Genomic DNA, 18,761 nt, shown 5'->3' on the forward strand with positions numbered 1-18,761 from the left:
GAGAGAGAGAGGAGGAAGCAGGCTCCCCACGGAGCAGAGAGCCTGCCGTGGGCTCGATCCCAGGACCCTGGGATCATGACCTGAGCCGAAGGCAGAGGCTTTAACCCACTGAGCCACCCAGGCGCCCCTGGACTATACTGTCTTCAGACCTTTGTCTTTCAGTTCATTTGCTTTGAAACTTAGAGCAAAGGGGATAATTGCCTCCCTAGGCTGTTAGATTCTTTTTTATCTTTCTTCTCCCCCATCTTCAGTAAATATTTTAGGGTGATATCCTGGCTATCTTCACTTCTCCATTTTAATGAACTCTTGAGCTGTATCTCAACACACCTCTTTTTTTGGTCTTTTTAATAATTAGTTTTATTTGCAGTGCTGGTGTAAGAGAAAAAAAAAACTTCTGTCTAATGATTTCAAACTGATCACTAGTAATTCTGCAGTACCTGAGGAACCTACCATCAATGCTTTTCAAAAGGATTCTTTTTTTTTTTTTTTTTTTCCAACAAACAACAAGTATTTATTGAGCGCCTGTTATGTGTCAGGCACTGTGTTCTAGGACCACCCCCCTCCAAAAAAGGAAAAAAGAGACAGAGGCAGAAAATGTAATTCTGAGGGAGAGGACAGGGGCAGCTGAGGAAGAAAGCTGAGGGAATGGAGAATCCTGAGGTGATGGTGCTCTGCCTTAGGCCTCCTCTTCAGCCTCCTCACCGAAATCCTCCTCCTCTTCTGTGGTGGCATCCTGGTACTGCTGGTACTCGGAGACAAGGTCATTCATGTTGCTCTCAGCTTCAGTGAATTCCATCTCGTCCATGCCCTCACCTGTGTACCAGTGGAGGAAGGCCTTGCACCGGAACATGGCCGTGAACTGCTCTGAGATGTGCTTGAAGAGCTCCTGGATGGCTGTGCTATTTCCAATGAAGGTGACTGCCATCTTGAGGCCACGAGGTGGGATATCGCAGACTGCTGTCTTGACGTTGTTGGGGATCCACTCCACAAAGTAGCTGCTATTCTTATTCTGCACATTGAGCATCTGCTCATCTACCTCCTTCATGGACATCCGCCCATGGAAGACAGCAGCTACAGTGAGGTAACGGCCATGGCGGGGGTCACAGGCAGCCATCGTGTTCTTGGCATCAAAGACCTGCTGGGTGAGTTCAGGCACAGTGAGGGCCCGATACTGCTGGCTTCCACGGCTGGTCAGAGGTGCAAAGCCAGGCATGAAGAAGTGGAGCCATGGGAAGGGCACCATGTTGACGGCTAGCTTCCGGAGGTCAGCATTGAGTTGACTAGGGAAGCGGAGGCAGGTGGTGACACCACTCATGGTGGCTGAGACGAGGTGGTTCAGGTCTCCGTAGGTTGGCGTGGTCAGCTTGAGAGTGCGGAAGCAGATGTCATAAAGGGCTTCGTTGTCAATGCAGTAGGTCTCATCTGTGTTTTCTACCAACTGATGGATGGAGAGGGTGGCATTGTAGGGTTCGACCACAGTGTCAGACACTTTGGGTGAGGGTACCACACTGAAGGTGTTCATGATGCGGTCAGGATACTCTTCTCGGATCTTGCTGATGAGCAAGGTGCTCATTCCAGAGCCTGTGCCCCCACCTAGTGAGTGGGTCAGCTGGAAGCCCTGTAGGCAGTCACAGCTCTCCGCCTCCTTCCTCACCACATCCAGGACTGAGTCAACCAGCTCAGCACCCTCTGTGTAGTGGCCTTTGGCCCAGTTGTTGCCTGCCCCAGACTGACCAAAAACAAAGTTGTCTGGTCTGAATATCTGCCCAAAAGGACCTGAGCGAACAGAGTCCATGGTCCCGGGTTCTAGATCCACCAAGATAGCACGAGGAACATATTTGCCACCTGTAGCTTCATTGTAGTACACGGAGATGTGATCCAGCTGCAGGTCGCTGTCACCGTGGTAGGTTCCAGTGGGGTCGATGCCATGTTCATCACTGATTACCTCCCAGAACTTGGCACCGATCTGGTTGCCATACTGACCAGCCTGGATGTGCATGATTTCCCTCATTGTTAAAATTTATTTTAATTTTTTTTGCTCGCCTCAAGGTGTGTACGGGGCAAGAAATTATATGGTATCTTTTTTTTCTATACTGCTAGTCTCAGGCTGGAAGGATGGGACGTGTCCTGGAGGCTGGAGCAGCAAGGTCCGAACGCAGCCGCAGGAAGGTTCTGAGAGAGAGCTTCAAAAGGATTCTTAACAAAAATTTGATACATAGCTAGAATCCTGCAGCAAGACAGAAAAATATTAAATTTGCCATTTTCCCTAATTTTTATTATGAAGAACTTTAAATATACACAAAAATAGAAATAATGATATAGAGAACATTCTTTGTACCCAGTACTCAACTTCAGTAAGTTATCAGCACTTGGCCAGTCTTATTGCAGCTATGTGCTACTCCTTCAACACTTTTTCCCACCTTGCTAGAGTAAACGCTAAGTGGCTTCTGTGTCCCGGTGCTGTGTCATCACGAAGCCTATGTGGTCCCTTAGCTGAGATACCTGAGGAAACCCAGACCCAAGACCAGCTGATGAAGGAGAAGGCTTTGAGACATTCACCTTTCAGGTGGGAATCACTCAGTTGATGTCCCTGATCATCAGCTCTTTCTACTCGAATAAAGAGATCTTTCTGAGGAAGCTTATTTCAGATTCATCAGATGTTTTGAACAAAATCTGGTATGAAAGCTTGACAGATCCCAGTAAGTTAGATTCTGGGTAAGAGCTGCACATTAACAGTGTTCCTAACAGCCAAGATCTAACCCTCGCTATGGTGGATACCGGGATTGGCATGACCAAGGCCAATTTGATCAGTAACCTTGGTACTATTGCCAGGTCTGGAACCAAAATGTTCTTGGAAACTTTGCAGCTGGTGCATATTTCTGTAATTGGCCAGTTTGGTGCCTGTTTGATTGCTGAGAAAGTGACCATGATCACCAAACATAATAATGATGAACAGTATGCCTGGGAGTCTCTGCAGGAGGATCGTTCACAGTTAGGACTGATACAGGTCAACCCGTGGGTCCTGGAACAGAGGTTATCCTGCATCTGAAGGAAGACCAAACTGAGTTCTTGGAAGAAAGAAGAGTAAAGATGATTGTGAAGAAACACTCCCAGTTTATTGGCTATATATTACTCTTTTTGTGGAGAAGGAATGTGATAAAGAAGTCAACGATGATGAAGCTGAAGAAAAGGAAGAAGGGGTGCCTGGGTGGCTCAATTGTTTAAGTGTCTGCTTTCGGCTCAGGTCACGATCCCAGGGTCCTGGGATGGAGTCCCGTGTCAGGCTCTCTGCTCAGTGGGGTGTCTGCTTCTTTCTCTGCCTCTGTCATTCCCCTTGCTCATACTCTCTCTCTCTCTCTTAAATAAATGAATAAAATCTTAAAAAAAAAAAAGGAAAGAGGAAAAAAGAAAAGGAGTCTAATGACAGAACTGAAATAGATGTTGGTTCTGTTGAGGTAGAGAAAGAAAGGAAGGTTGATGATAAGAAAAGAAAAAGATCAAGGAGAAATACAATGGTCAATGGATTTGGACCAGAAATCCTGATGATATTATTAATGGAGAATATGGATAATTTTATAAGAGCTTGACTGATGAGTGGCAGGATCACTTAGAAGTGAAGCATTTTTTAATTGAAGGGCAGTTGGAATTCAGATCCCTTCTTTTTGTCCCAAGACATACTTCCTTTGTTTTGTTTGAAAACAAAGATAAAGAACAACATCAAGTTGTATGTTCTCAGAGTTTTTATCATGGATAACTGCAAGGAGCTGATCCCTGAATATCTGAATTTCATTAGAGGTGTCGTATACTCTGAGGATCTTCTTTTAAATATTTCCCATGAGATGTTACAGCAAAGCAAAATTTTATAAAAGTTATAGAATTTGGTCAAAAGATTCTTAGAACTAACTCTTCACTGAACTGACAGAAGACAGAACTGCAAAAATTTTATGAACATTTATTTTCCTTCCCTCCTCCTATCCCTTGCTTCCTTCCCTCCTTCCCTTCCCTTCTCTATTTTCTTCTCTTTTTTCTTTTCTTTTCTTTCCTTTCCTTTCTTTTTCTTTTCTTTTCCTTCTTAGTAGGTTCTACACCCAGCATGGAGCCCAGTGTGGGGCTTGAACTCATGACCCTGAGATCAAGACCTGAGCTGAGATCAAGCGTCAAATGTTTAACTGGCTGAACCACTCAGGTACCTCTATGAGCATTTCTCTAAAATATTAAGCTTGGGGACGCCTGGGTAGCTCAGTCAGTTGAGCCTCTGATTCTTAATTTCAGCTTGGGTCATGATCTCAAGGTCGTGGGATCAAAACTCATCAGACTCTGTGCTCAGTGGAGTCTGCTTGGGATTCTCTCTCACTCTGTTCCTCCTCCATCTCCCCCCACCAAATAAATAAATAAAATTTAAAAAACCTATTAAGCTTGGAATTACATGAGGACTTTCAAAATCAGAAGAAGCTTTCAGAGCTGTTAAGATACTACACATCTGTTTCTGGTCATTAGATAGTTTCTCTCAAGAACTATTGTACCAGAGTGAAGGAATACCAGAAGCATATCTTTTACATCACAGGTAAGACCCAGGACCAGGTAGCAAATTTGGCTTTGTGGAATGTCTTTGGAAGCATGGCCTAGAAGTATATACAATCAAGTTTCTTGATAAGTACAGTGTTCAACAGCAGAAGGACTTTGAGGGGAAGACTGTAGTGTCTGTTATCAAATAGGGCTTAGAACTTGCAGAAAATGAAGAAGAGAAAAATAATAGGAAGAGAAAAAAAAACAAAGTTTGAAAACCTGTGCAAAATCATGAAGGATATTTTGAAGAAACAAATAAAAAAGGTGCTCATGTCTAACTGATTGGTGACATCCTCATACTGTACTGTCACAAGCACATGTGGCTGGATGGCAAATAAGGAAAGAATCATGAAGGCTCAAGCCATAGAGGCAACTCAGCCATGGCTACATGGCACCAAAGAAGCACTTGAAGATAAAACGCTGACCACTCTATGATTAAGACCTCATGGTAGAAGGCAAAATGACAAGAATGACCAGTGGTCATCCTGCTCTATGAAGCTGCAGTTCTGTCCTCCAACTTCATTCTGGAAGATCCCCAGACATATGCTAACAGGATCTATGGGATGATCAAATTTTGTTTTGGTATCAATGAAGATGACCCCACTGCTGATGATAGTAATACTGCTGTGACCAGAAGAGATGTCACCCCTCAAGGGAGAGGATGACATGTCATGTGTAGAAGAAGTAGGCTAAGCTCTAAGCTCCATCCCAAGAATTACTTGTATCTATATTCAATACTTTGTCTTCATTCCCTCTGATGATATATTTTTCTTTATTTTTGTTAACATTTTAAAAATCTGCATGACATAACAGTAATTGCTTAAGGGGAACATAAGGTTTCTTTCTCTTATGATATGCTGATACTTAGGAAATAAAGCCCAGCCAGTTTTTCCTTTCTGGTTTCATGTGAGCTTATTTAACAGGACAAGGTAACATTTGTTGTAAGGTGTACATAACCTAATATTAACCTAATATTAACTGTGTGGGCTAAAGTGTTTAGCTATTAAGTGGATTCCCTAGTGAGCCCAAATTTTTTTGTCACTAAAGTGACTGAGCTACACTTTGATGTTTAAAAGAAAAATATTGGTTAAAACAACTTCACCTTCTAGGATCTACTTTTAAAATCTTATATCCCCTGTAGTTACCAACTGTGTGCACCAGGCCTCTAGAAACTAGTATGTTAAAGCGAACCAACTTGATGGGAGTTTAATATAATAGGGTTTGTTTTCTGAAGAGCATTGTTTAGAGTAGCAATTAAAAGCCCACTTAGCTGTGTTGTGAAGCTGTTCAGAACAGCAAGTTTTATGAGTGGAAATGTAGTGCTCAAGTCATATTCTGCTTTAAAAGGTTGTAACAGATACGAATGAATTTACAAAAGAAATGGTAGACATTGTATCATGTATAAATACTTCAGTATGTATCTCTACTTAATAGATAAGGGCTCCTTTTTTTTAGTGAAAATATTATTTATTTCATAGAGTTATGAATTACCAGCCAGTTAGGGAGTCTATAGGGTTGGAGTGAGGGGTATTTGGAGATACATCAAACTTTGACAGATATTACTTTGCGTGTGAATGAGTGCTTTATTGATGATCAGCGATTTTGTAAAAACCATTTAATTTCATCTGTGGGAGCCTAGAAAGGCTTAGCCACTTATCCTTCAAAAAAGAAAAAAAAAAAGGGGATGCTGTGAGGATATATTAGAAGTAGTTTATTTTAAACATTAGGAACATTTGGGATATCTATATAACTGGAAAAGTGAAATAATAAGCCTGTGGAAACCCCTCAGGTGGCCAGTTTTAATAACGGGTTAGAGAATTCATTGGAGAGGAAGCCCATGTTCACAGTTTTGCTTTTTTTTTTTTTTTAAACTAATACACTTTACTTTTGTAGAACTGTTTTAGGTTTACAGAAAAATTGAACAGAAAATACAGAGTTTCCATAGTACCCCTCCGCACCTATAGTTTCCCCTGTTACTAAATACTGTATTAGTGGGATATGTTTGTTATAATTGGTGAAGCCAATATTGATACATTATTATTAACTAAAGTCTATAATTTATAGTAAGTTTTTTAAAGTTTAAACAACTTTAAAGTAAAGTTGTTTAAACTTTTTTAAAGTTTAGTCCTATAAACTATAACTTTATAGTATAGTTTTTTTTAAAATAACATAAGCACAGTAGTTTTAAACACCTAACAAAATTATTTCTCAGTATTATCTAAAATCTAGCCAGTGTTTAATTTCTCCCATTGTCTTAAAAATATCCTATTGTTCTGTCTTTGAGGCATGTTGAGACCTTGTCAGCATAGATGGTAGGGGAGGGAAGTAACTGTTGAGTGAGGAGGACTTGTGGGGGGCATGGTTTGGCTATTGACTGTAGCATTGTCCAGTGGGAAGTAGCAGAAATACAATATATAGAGAAACATAACTTGTGGTTGATAAAAAAAAAAGTGACAACTGAGGACCATCTCCACCACCTTCTGCCCATGTGAACCTACTTAGCTCAAATTCCCAAGGGTAATATGGGAACATTAACAACACACAAATTATAGGTTGGTTATGAGAATGAAGTGGTAAAAGTCAGCTGTTTAGCACAATGCCCTCAATATATATTAGATTGATTGAAAGCAGTATCCTTTTGTTGACTTGTTCAAATCAAGATTCACATACACTGCATTTGGTTGACATATCTCTTAAGTCTCTTAGTCTTTGAGAGTTCCACGGTTCCTTTGTCATCCTCCCAGTCCCTCTCCCCCCAACCTTTTTTTTTTTTTTTTTTGGCGTTGCCGTTTATTTGTTGAAGAAATGAAGTTCTTAGTTTGATAGAAAGAGTCCAAATTCTGGATTTGTCTAATTGCACACTTGGGGTATCTTTTAACATGTTTCTCGAGCCTCTGTTTTTCCTGTGAACTGGTAGTAGATGCAGAGCCTTGGTTGTTGTTACTGCTCTTATTTTTGGCAAGAGTACATGGTCTAGATCTATTGTTTCCATATGGTTGGCAAAATTGTGATTTTTATGATTCTTTTTCTGAATCAAATTTCTGAACTGGAATTATTCTACCAAGTAGAACTTTATTTCATCAGCTGTTTGTTTCCCCTGAAGTATAGTCACTACAAGAAAGGCAGGATAAAGGCTTGATTTTTCTTCCCTCTTATTTACCAATTCTCAGAAAAATGAGTTTTGTGCCATATGACCAATGAATTTGTTTTTGTTTTTGTTTTCAACATTTTATGTATTTTATTTCAACTCATTATGGTGATTGTTATTTTGATGCTCAAATTTTCATGTCTTTGGCTAGTGGAAGCCCTTTCAAATGGACTGCTGTGTCCTTCTAACTCCAGAGTTCTTTGATACCATCTTTCTTTTCTGGCACAGTCCATATTTCAGACTTTCCTTGAATTTTCCCTGTGCTGTTGTTGGAATCAGGAACTCTCTTTCTCCAAGAAGCCCTGTTTCCTTTCATTGAGAAATAATTGAAACCACAGTGTGGGCACGAGGGTATTAATTGCTATTGGACGAACACATTTCTCTAAATAGGTTTTAATTACTAGATTTTGTCTGTTTTATCCTTGTGTGCCCTTTTCAATGTGTTTGAATTGTTTATTTTTTAAAATAGACTTGTGTTCTCTTTTAAATTGCAAGCCACTTAAAGAATTACATACACTTAAACTTGATATTTGTATCAAGCTCAGTGGCAAAACGATAGCACAAAGTAGTAAAGAATATAATAAGGGGTAAAGGTCTATTCCTAACCTTTTAGTCCCAGAGTTCAACTGCTATGCTCTCCCACGAAAGGAATTATCAGAGATCTTCTACACCCTTTGATGGGACAGATGAACCTTGATGAGGGCAAGCATTTTGGAGGAACTTTCATAGACAGTAGTCTGTGGATAGACCAGTAGTCTAATCCAAAACGACATACGTCTCTCATTCTTATGACTGGGGAGAGGGAGTAGTTGTACTTTGCAGCAGTAGCTAGAGCTTCAAGCAGAAAGGCAGAAGAGTTGTAGTCTTTTTTTTTTTTTTTTTTTAGTAAGATTTTATTTCTTTGACAGAGAGAGCATAAACAGGGCGAGGGGGAGAGGGAGAAGCAGGCTCTGCATTGAGCAGGGAGCTCAATCCCACTGGGATCATGACCTGAACTGAAGGTAGACAGTTAACTGACTGAGCCACCTAGGAGTCCATGCAGTTGTTCTTCTGTACTAATGACACTTTCTGCCCCAGTCCTCCACTTGTGCTCTGTAGTCTTTCTTTAGCCTTTTATATACCTATCATCTGTCCTTTTGTTTATTTCAACTTGTACACTTTTTTTTCCCTAAAGTAATTTTTTGCTTGCCCTGGTTAAAGTTCATCTGTTTCATCAAAGATGTGTTAGGAGATCTCTGAGAACTTCATCTGTTCAGTGTGTTTATTTTAACATTCTCTACTTGGAAGATTTCACATTATCTGCCAGCTTGGGGATTTGTCAATTGATTACTCTGGATTTAGGAAAATGATGTTTAGGAAATTGAATATGTCTAGGTTATCTTAAGGAGCAGAGGTCCATTTCCTTCAAAGAGAGTATAATATATATGTGTGTGACTTTATATACACATATACACATATATTTATATGTGCTTTATAAGCACAGCAAAAGTCTGGAATCATACAGAGCTCAAGAAGCCAGTAAGGATAGTTATGTTTAGGAATTGGCATTAGGGAGACTAGGAAAGAAGAAAAAATCTTTTAATGTTTTCCTTTATGTCCTTCGGTGCTTAAGAAATTGAAAAGAGTAACACAAACATTTCTTTTATAGTAAAAATGTAATATAATTTCATAGTGAAAAAACATAGTATAATGATATCTTCAAAATCAGTTCTTACTCTTCTATCTTCTATTTAAATTTCTCGGTGCCTGAAAATACATAGTAAATTAGTGAAATGAGTATAATGTAATGTAATAAAAAAGCTGTTCTGTGTTGTGAACTTTATAAATGGTGAGTAATATTTGTAGGGAAATCTGTAGTAGTGCTTGAGTGCTAACTCTACGCTGGAAGATGGATTACTGAATGCTAGGCTTATTCATACTTGTTCTAGTGTATCTAGTTTATGTGTAAATATTCACAGTAAAAGGTTTAAAAATGAGAAGAATAAAGTGAAAAGTAAGTTTGCTTTCTCTTAGCCCCCAACTTCCTCCTAAACTAACCACTGTTACTGGTTTCTTGTGTTTTTTTCCAGAAACATTCAATACATATTTTGTCATCTATTTTTACACACACATAAATAATCATGTGATATATATCCTATATATATAAATCATATGGAATCAGAATCATGTATAAAATCATATGATTACATATGATATATAATGACTGTGTGCATGCGTGTCTATGTGAAACAACCGTCTCACCCATATCCAACAATATGTGCAACCATAATATATATGTATTTTTCTGCAACTTGATGTGACCCCCTAACATTCAGACAGTAAGACTCATATTTTACATATCTTTATGTTCTATAGCAGGAGCGATTGTTCAAACATACTGATTGGATCATGTCACTCCCAACATTTGCTAAAACACTTAAAGGCCTTCGTTTTCTCAGGTAAAGTCCAGCCACCTTAACCTGGCATGCAAGATCTTGAACTGATTCCTGCCTGCTTCTCTAGCCTCTTTACCAGAAACTGTTGGCTTACACTTGGGTTGTTGGTCATCCTGAACTTTTTTCGGTTTCTTAAACAGTTTATGGCCTCTCATCTGAATTTTGCTTCCTCTGTCTCATACTACTTTTTCTTCTTCTTTTAAAAAATTTGTAACAGTGCTAGTATTTATAAAAGTCCACAGTTAAAATAGGATTTAAAGAAATAAAACAAATACAGTTAAAAACTTCCTTTTCCTAAGCATATAATACCCAAAAGAATACCTGCTTAAAAAAATGTGATCCTACTGGCTTCCTTGTTCCCTTTTCCACAGTAAGGTTAATACAGGATTTGCTTATCTTTACTTTTTAACTTCTTGTAATCAAAGTTCTATAAATAGTTTCAATAATCAGTTGGACAAAGTGTGTTATGAAAAACAGTAGTCCAGGTTCTGGTTCCAGATAAGATGGAGTAAGCACACTTCACCCTGTCTCTCCCACTGAATGCAGCTATAAAACCTGGACAGAATGCTTGGAGTGGCTATTTGAGGACTCTGAAAAATAAATAGTAGGAGGCAGATTGGGGAAGAAGACCAGAATTCAAAGTACCACTGAACCGGCGGTGAGTTTACCATTTTTTTTATTCCGGTATGCCCCAGCCTGAACTTAATGTATCCTGAAACTTGGAAGTGAGCATTATTAATACGGACAGAAAAAGCACCAGGAGAAGCCCTCTGGTTCTGACTCAAGGAGCGGAAGGGATCTCTTTCCCACATCCTTCTCTTTCTTCTTCTTCTTCTTTTTTTCCTTTTCTTCATTTTCTTGCACCCCAGGCCTCAAGCAGTCCTTGGCAGAAGCTGCAGTGGCCTCAATGGGGGCAGGCAGGAGCCTAAGTCTCAGAGGGAGGGGAGACTTCCTCCCAGATTGGAGGAGCTTTGGTATCAAGAGAGTGCAGCAAATCCCATTGTTTTCTTCTCCCTCTGCTCTTCTTTTGCTTAGCCCTGATGTGGGCACAGTAATGGGAAGTACATGGCAGAGTGGGGTTAATGAAGTTCCAGCTTTCTGCTGGGAAGGTGGAAAAGGAGAGCTCCAGGGAGCTAAAAGATTGCAAGAGAATGAGGAGCTTAGAAAACTGACTACTTCAAGTTTGTGATGAACTCATGAGCTGACTCCCAAGCTGACATGTATGAGTCTGATTGATTCCTAATCAGCATACAGAAATGTCAAAGACTGAATTATGGGATAGACCACCCCTAACTCCCAAACTGGACACTGCATGGTACAGTTATGAAACTGTATGTATGACTGCAGAGGGTTTGCAGACTGAATTGTAATTGGAAATACAACCCACAGAAGGCTGGTCAGAACTTGAAATGTGAACCCAACGGGTCAAATCAATTACTGGCTAAAACAAGCACACCAGCATTCTCAGTGGGGCTTAAATAAGATCCAGAGTATCATAACATAATATGCAAATGTCCAGAATACAATCTAGAATTACTCAGCTTAAAAAGAACCAGAAAAATTGAACTTACATGGGAAAAGACCGTGAACAGATGGTGATGCCAAGATCACACATATGTTAAAATTATCTGAAAAGTAGTTTTAAAATCAGCTCTTATGACCATGTTCAAGGATTGAATGGGAAGATAGAAAGTCTCAGCAAATAGAAGATATGAAGAAATAAATGGAGATTTTAGAACTAAGAAATACAATGATGGAAATTAAAACTCATTAAAAGGGCTCAATAGCAGAGTAGACATGACAGTGAAAGAGTCTGCACTTAAAAATGGGTCAACAGAAGTGATCCAATTTGAATAACAGGGAAAAGGTTAAAAATAAAGAAATGTACAGCTTTAGGGACCTATGAAACTATGATAAGGTCTTACATTTGTGTCATCGGAGACCCAAAATGAGAAGAGAATGAATGTGATCCATCAAAAATACTTAAAGAAATTATGGCACAAAGATTAAAAAGGAAGAAATAAAATTGCCCCTATTTGCAGATGGCATAATCATCTATGTAGAAAATCCCAAGCAATCCACAAAGAAATTCCTAGAGTAAATGAGTTTAGCAAGTGCTTCATGGTCAGCTCACAAAAAAAAATCATATTTCTATATACTAGTGATACAACAATTGAGAACTGAATTAAAGATATTTATAGTAGCTTCCCCAAAGTGAAACTCTTAGGTATAAATTCAACAAAATATATATAAGATCTCTATGCTGAGAATTATAGAACCCTGATTTAAAAAAAAAAAATCAAAGGATATTTAAGTAAATGGAGAAAATGGAGAAAAATGCATTTATGATTTTGAAGAATCACAATAGTAAAGATGTTGATTTTCCCCAAATCGATCTGTAGATTTAATGCAGTACTAATAAAAACAATCCCAACAGCACCATTTCTGGTTATAAACTGATTCTAAAATTTCTTTACAAAGGTAAAGGGCCTAGAATAGCCAAAACCATTTTTTTAAAAAAAGATTTTATTTATTTGAGAGAGAGGGAGAGGGTAAGGGAGAGGGGCAGAGAGAAAAGAAGTGGACTCTCTGCTGAGCAGGGAGTCCAATGTGAGGCTCAGTCGCAGGATCCTGGGATCATGACCCCAGATGCTTAAAGGATGGAGCCACCCAGGCCTCCCAAAACAATTCTGAAAAAGAAAAATGTTGGAAAAAATCAAGCTACATGATTTAAAAACAGGATGAAGCTGTCATCATGAAGACTGTGGTATTGACAAAGCGAAAGGCATGTAAAGCAATGAGATAGAATAGAGATTGCATAAATAGGCGCACACAACCATGGCCAGTAATTTTTTACAAAGTGACAAAATGGAAAAAGAAAAATATTTTCAATAAGTGGTGCTGGAACAATTGGATATCCACATACAAATATAATGAACATTGACCTAAACTACACAATATATGAAAATGAACTTTAAATGTACCACACATCTAAATTTGAGATATAAAAATGTACGGCTTTTAGAAGAAGACAGGAGAAAATCTTCATAACCTGGGTGTAGATAAGAAGTTCTTTCGCATTACACCAAAAGCATGATTCATAAAAGAAGAAATTGATGAATTGGATTTCATCAAATTAAAACCATCGCTTGCAGAGACACTGTTAAAAGAATTAAAAGGCAGATTATAGGTTGGAAGAAAAGATTTGCAAATCATATACCTGCAATATGACTTATATTTGGAATATGTAAAGAACTCTGCAAACTCAACAGTAGGAAAACAAGCCACTTAAAAATGTTTCATAGGCTTTGGCAAGAGGATATAGAGTGACACATCAGCTCATGAAAAGATGTTTAGCATAACTAGCCGTTAGGGGAATGCAAATTAAGTGCAAATGGTGAACTGCTAATGTACATCCATTAGAATGACTTAAAATTGTTGTCAGTACCAAGTGCTGAGGAGGATGTAGAGCAACTGGAACCCTCACATATTGCTGGTAGGGATGCAGAGTGATTCAGTTCCTCTGGAAAACAGTTAAGTATATACTTATAAGTCAAACATGGATTTACTGTATGATCCAGCAACCCTACCCCTAGGCATTTAACCTTGAGAAATGAAAATTTGTGTTCATATATTTATATCAACTTTATTCTAACTTGCCAAAAATGTATACTTCAAAGAAAAGAGTGAATGGCGGGGCACCTGGGTGGCTCAGTGGGTTAAGCCTATGACTTTGGCTCAGGTCATGATCTCAGTGTCCTGGGATCGAGCCCCACATCAGGCTCTCTGATCAGCAGGGAGACTGCTTCCTCCCACTCTCTTTCTGCCTGCCTCTCTGCCTACTTGTTATCTCTCTTTGTCAAATAAATAAATAAAATCTTAAAAAAAAAAAAAAGAAAAGAGTGAATGGATAAATCAGGGTTGGTATATTCATACAATAGAATACTATTTGGCAATAAAAAACAATGAGCTACTGATTTACACAGCTGTTAGATTTCCTCTCCTTAGGGAAGTCTGTGTAGGGACCTCCTAGTCAGCTCCAGTACAGCTTGGTGTTTTGTTCACAAGTATCATCCTTGGATCACCCTTCACTGTCATCTTGGGGATTCTCATTTATATTATATGCCTTGTTGAATCCCTTTCTCTTTTTTTGTTTATTTTTATTTTAGTGAAATAGTTTCTAGAGTAAAGGGTGCTGGGAGGTATGTCTTTGAGACCTCTCTTGCAAGTCTGAAAGTTTTTATACTACCCAGATGTTTAAATGAAAAACTGGCTGGATATAGAATTCTGGATTGAAAATAATTTTACTTCCAAAATTTGTTTTCATATTCCCTGTAGCGGTTGAGAAGTATAATTCTGTTATGATTCATGTTACTTTGGAAACATATAATTTTTTCTCTCTTCCCCCAGGGTTTTGCAATTTCATGATGATATACCATAGTATGGGTATGTTTTCATCTAGTGTGCCTGTCTTTGTCCTTTATTGAAACTTGGGATTTGAAAGTTTTTCTCAGCAAGTTTTCTTGAATTATTTTGTTGATGTTTTCCAGCCCCTTAATTTTTTACCCCTTCTTTTCTGGAACACTTGCTATGCTGATATCGGGTCTCTTGGAATGGTTCCCCAATTCTTGACTTTTACTCTCCTATTTTTACATACATTTGTTCATATGTTTTTGTAATTAACAAGTACGTTTTTTAAATAGAGAGGATGATGAAATTGTGCTTTTTTTTTTTTCCATTGTAACCACAAAAACCTGATAGTTTTAAATTGACTATTATGATAGGATAGTTTTTTTTTTTTTTTTTTTTTTTTTGGATAGTTTTGTTTAAAAGATAGAATTCCCTGTGATGGTTATCTAGATTGAAGAGCTTGGAAACTTCATTTTGCCTTTGTCTCCTGGGGAGCTGCTAGAACCCAAGGGTATCCCCGTGAGAGCTAAGAGGAGCCTTTGTTCTTTAAACTTCTTGGCTGAATTTTTTTTTCCTGGGAACTTGGTTTAGACCACTCAGCGTTCTTTTTGTTTTACCATCCATAAGTTCCTAGCTCTGTGCTCTAAGCATTCTGATCCACTTAATCTACTGATTTCTCACAGTGCTTATTTTTGTTCATAGAAACTATCATTTGATCTTGTATTGTCATATTATCTTATAGTACGTTTGTTTCTTTCAAAAAGATTGTAAATTCTTTGATGAAAGGACTTATATTTTTCTGTGTTCCTTGGTATAGTTGTTTCATGAGCTGTTATTGTTAGATTGGGTGTGGTTTGTTTGTTTGGTGGTGGTGTGAGTGGTTAAGTAAAAAGAAATGATGGGTAAGGATGCTAAGACTGGTTTTGTTGTGTCCTTAGCAGTATAATAGTCCAGCTTTGCAGAATTCCCAATATTTGCTACTTTCCCACTAACCTGAAATTTGTTCTTTAAGTTCCATAGCATCCCCATGAGTGGGTTTGGGATACTTTTTTTTTTCTTTATTTTGTTTTATTTTATTTTTTAAGTGTTCCAGGATTCATTATTTATGTACCACACCCAGTGCTCCATGCAATACGTGCCCTCCTTAATACCCGCCACCAGGATCGCTCATCCCTCACTGCCCTCCCCTCTAAAACCCTCAGTTTGTTTCTCAGAGTCCATAGTGTCTCACGGTTCGTGTCCCCTTCCGATTTCCCCCAATTCACTTTTCCTTTCCTTCTAATGTCCTCCATACTATTGCTTATGTTTTACAAGTAAATGAAACCATATGATAATTGACTTTCTCTGTTTGACTTCTTTTATTCAGCATAATCTCCTTCAGGCCCATCCATGTTGATACAAAAGTTGGGTGTTCATCCTTTCTGATGGCTGAGTAATATTCTGTTGTATATATGGACTACGTCTTCTTTATCCATTCGTCTGTTGAAGGGCATCTTGGCTTTTTCCACAGTTTGCCGATTGTGGATGTTGCTGCTATGAACATTGGGGTGCATGTGGCCTTTCTTTTCACTACATCTGTATCTTTGGGGTAAATACCCAGTAGTGCTATTGCAGGGTCATAGGGTGGCTCTGTTTTAAATTTCTTAAGGAATCTCCATACTGTTGTCCAAAGTGGCTGCACCAACTTGCGTTCCCACCAACAGTGTAAGAGGGTTCCCCTTTCTCCACATCCTCTCCAACACCTGTTGTTTCCTGTCTTGTTGATTTTGGCCATTCTAACTGCTGTAAGGTGGTATTTCAATGTGGTTTTTTTTTTTTAAGATTTTGTTTATTTATTTATTTGACAGACAGAGATCACAAGCAGGCAGATAGAGAGGAGGAAGCAGATGTCCTGCTGAGCAGAGAGCCCGATGTGAGGCTCGATCCCAGGACCCTGGGATCATGACCTTAGCCTAAGGCAGAGGCTTTAACCCACTGAGTCACCCAGGCGCCCTAATTTTTTATTTTTATTTTAAAAAAGATTTATTTATTTTAGAGAGTGTAAGTTGGGGGAGGAAAAGAGGGTGGAGAGAGAATCCTCAAGCAGACTCCCTACTGAGCACAGAGCCTGACTCGGGGCTCATATCCCAGGACCCTGAGATCATGACCTGAGCCAAAATGAAGAGTTGGCCTCCTAACCTACTGAAATACCCATGTACTCCATATGCATTAATTTTAGAGTACAGTTTATCTATTACTTTAAAAAAAGATTTTGGACAGTAAGGAAGGGTTTATCACTACATGCATCAGATGAATAAAAATCCTTTTAAACATCACAGTTAAAATCTGTGTTTAACTAGCAAGATGCTACCTTGCCTATAATATCTGTAGATATTATCTACCTGTCTAAATTAAGTCTATTTCTTACTGTCTTTTTTGAGTGGGCATATCATTGATTATTTCTTTTTTGCACAGTTTGGTGACAGACCACAAACATTCCCTATTCAGTTAGATTAGTCAAGAGTTAGAAAATAAAGAGAAAGCCTTAGTGGTGGTATTTAGAGAGACTGGTAAAGATTTGGTTTGTGTGTTCAGGCTCGTTTATTTATTTATTTATTTATTTAAAAGTTTTTATTTATTTATTTGTGTGTGGGGGGGTGGCAGACAGAGGGAGAAGCAGGCTCTCCACTGAGCAAGGGGCCCGATGTGGGACTCCATCCCCAGACCCTGGGATCATGACCTGAGCTGAAGGCAGACACTCAACTGAGCCAGCCAGGCATCCCATCAGGATTCCTTTAATCTTTTAAAGGATTTCTTTAACGTAAGAGACATATAAGCAGGAAGTTAAAATTGACTTATTGTATATTTCCATGCTATGTTTTCTTGAGGTCAACAATCTTTGACTGTTAGTGATCAGTGCTTACCTTGCTGACTTCTTTCTCTACTTTCATCGCTGCGCCAGACTTGATTGCTCTTACTCATCTCCAGGAAACATATTTTAATAGTCTTCTTTGTTTTTTTCCCCTTCAGGGCTCTGCTAGATGACTAACTTGTGATAGCTGTAAATCTAATCCTGAGTTTTAATTGGTTGATATTACTTCCTACAGGGATATTTGGATTCGAGAGTTGTATTTGTTTGAGGAAATGAAGTGGAGGGGAATAACTTGAGCAAAAAACAAAGTAGCACATTTTCAAAGGAGAATAAAAAAACAAACTGACTTCATCAGAGTATATGATGTATGTTGAAGAACTGAAGGAAATGGGGTTCTTCTGAAAGTGTAGAATGATCGTAAATTCTAGGTTCACCATTTCATTTATTTTTTCAGAAAGTAAATTTTAAAAAATGTCTAATTCCATTATAATTAACATAGTGTTATTTTAGTCAGATGTACAATATAATGATTCAATATTTACATACCTTTTTCAGTGTTTATCACAGTAAGTGTACTCCTAATCCCCTTCACCTTTTTCACCCATCCCCCTGTCCACCTCTTCTCTGGTAACCAGTTTGTTTTCTATAATTAAGAGGCTGGTTTTTGTTTGTCCTTTTTTTCTTTGTTTGTTTGTTTCTTAAATTCCACATACGAGTGAAATCATATGGTATTTGTCTTTCTCTAACTCCTTTTGCTTAGCATTATACCCTCTAGATCCATCCACGTTGCTACAAGTGGCAGGATTTTATTCCTTTTTATGGCTGAATGATAATCTATCACACACACACACACACATCACATCACGTCATATCACATCACATCACTTCTTCTTCTTCTATTCATCTATTGATGACCACTTGGGTTGTTGCCATAATATGGCTATGGTAAATAATGCTGCAGTAAATATTGGGGTGCATACATCTTTTTGAATTAGCGCTTTCATATTCTTTGGGTAAATACCCAGTGGTGCAATTACTGGATCATAGGATAGTTCTATTTTTGATTTTTTGAGGAAACTGTAGTGTCTTTTGTGGTTCCAGAAAAATTTTAGGATTATTTGTTCTCCTTCTGTGGAAAATGCTGTTGGTATTTTATTTTATTTTTTTAAAAGATATTTATTTATTTATTTGACACAGAGAGATCACAAGTAGGCAGAGAGGCAGGCAGAGAGAGGAGGGGAAGCAGACTCCCCACTGAGTAGAGAGCCTGATTCGGGGCTCAATCCCAGGACCCTGAGATCATGACCTGAGCGGAAGGCAGAGGCTTAACCTACTGAGCCACCCAGGTGCC

At 38.5% G+C, this 18,761-nt stretch overlaps 1 protein-coding gene and 2 pseudogenes across 6 annotated transcripts in view; 2 read left to right on the forward strand and 1 right to left on the reverse strand.

The window, feature by feature from the left end:
* TTBK2 (tau tubulin kinase 2) overlaps window positions 1–18,761 on the forward strand; it is a 157,972-nt gene that overhangs the window by 45,367 nt on the left and 93,844 nt on the right. For 2 of the 4 annotated variants that reach the window (XM_082735395.1, XM_082735396.1), the window contains 2 exons: window positions 10,070–10,152; window positions 10,696–10,807. The exons of 1 other annotated variant lie outside the window; for it this stretch is intronic. The gene's annotated coding sequence lies outside the window, so the exon portion shown is untranslated. The remainder of the gene's footprint in view (window positions 1–10,069; window positions 10,153–10,695; window positions 10,808–18,761) is intronic. One more of the 4 variants, XM_082735394.1, reaches the window with a different exon arrangement.
* On the reverse strand, window positions 498–2,190 carry LOC309868151 (tubulin beta-5 chain pseudogene; annotated as a pseudogene). Its single transcript has one exon. The product of its transcript is annotated as a tubulin beta-5 chain pseudogene (transcript).
* LOC309868097 (heat shock protein HSP 90-alpha pseudogene) lies at window positions 2,391–5,259 on the forward strand (annotated as a pseudogene). Its single transcript has 3 exons — window positions 2,391–3,200; window positions 3,381–3,944; window positions 4,416–5,259. The product of its transcript is annotated as a heat shock protein HSP 90-alpha pseudogene (transcript).

The sequence above is a fragment of the Mustela nivalis genome, assembly GCF_964662115.1.
Source record: "Mustela nivalis genome assembly, chromosome: 6".
Classification (NCBI taxonomy): Eukaryota; Metazoa; Chordata; class Mammalia; order Carnivora; family Mustelidae; genus Mustela; species Mustela nivalis.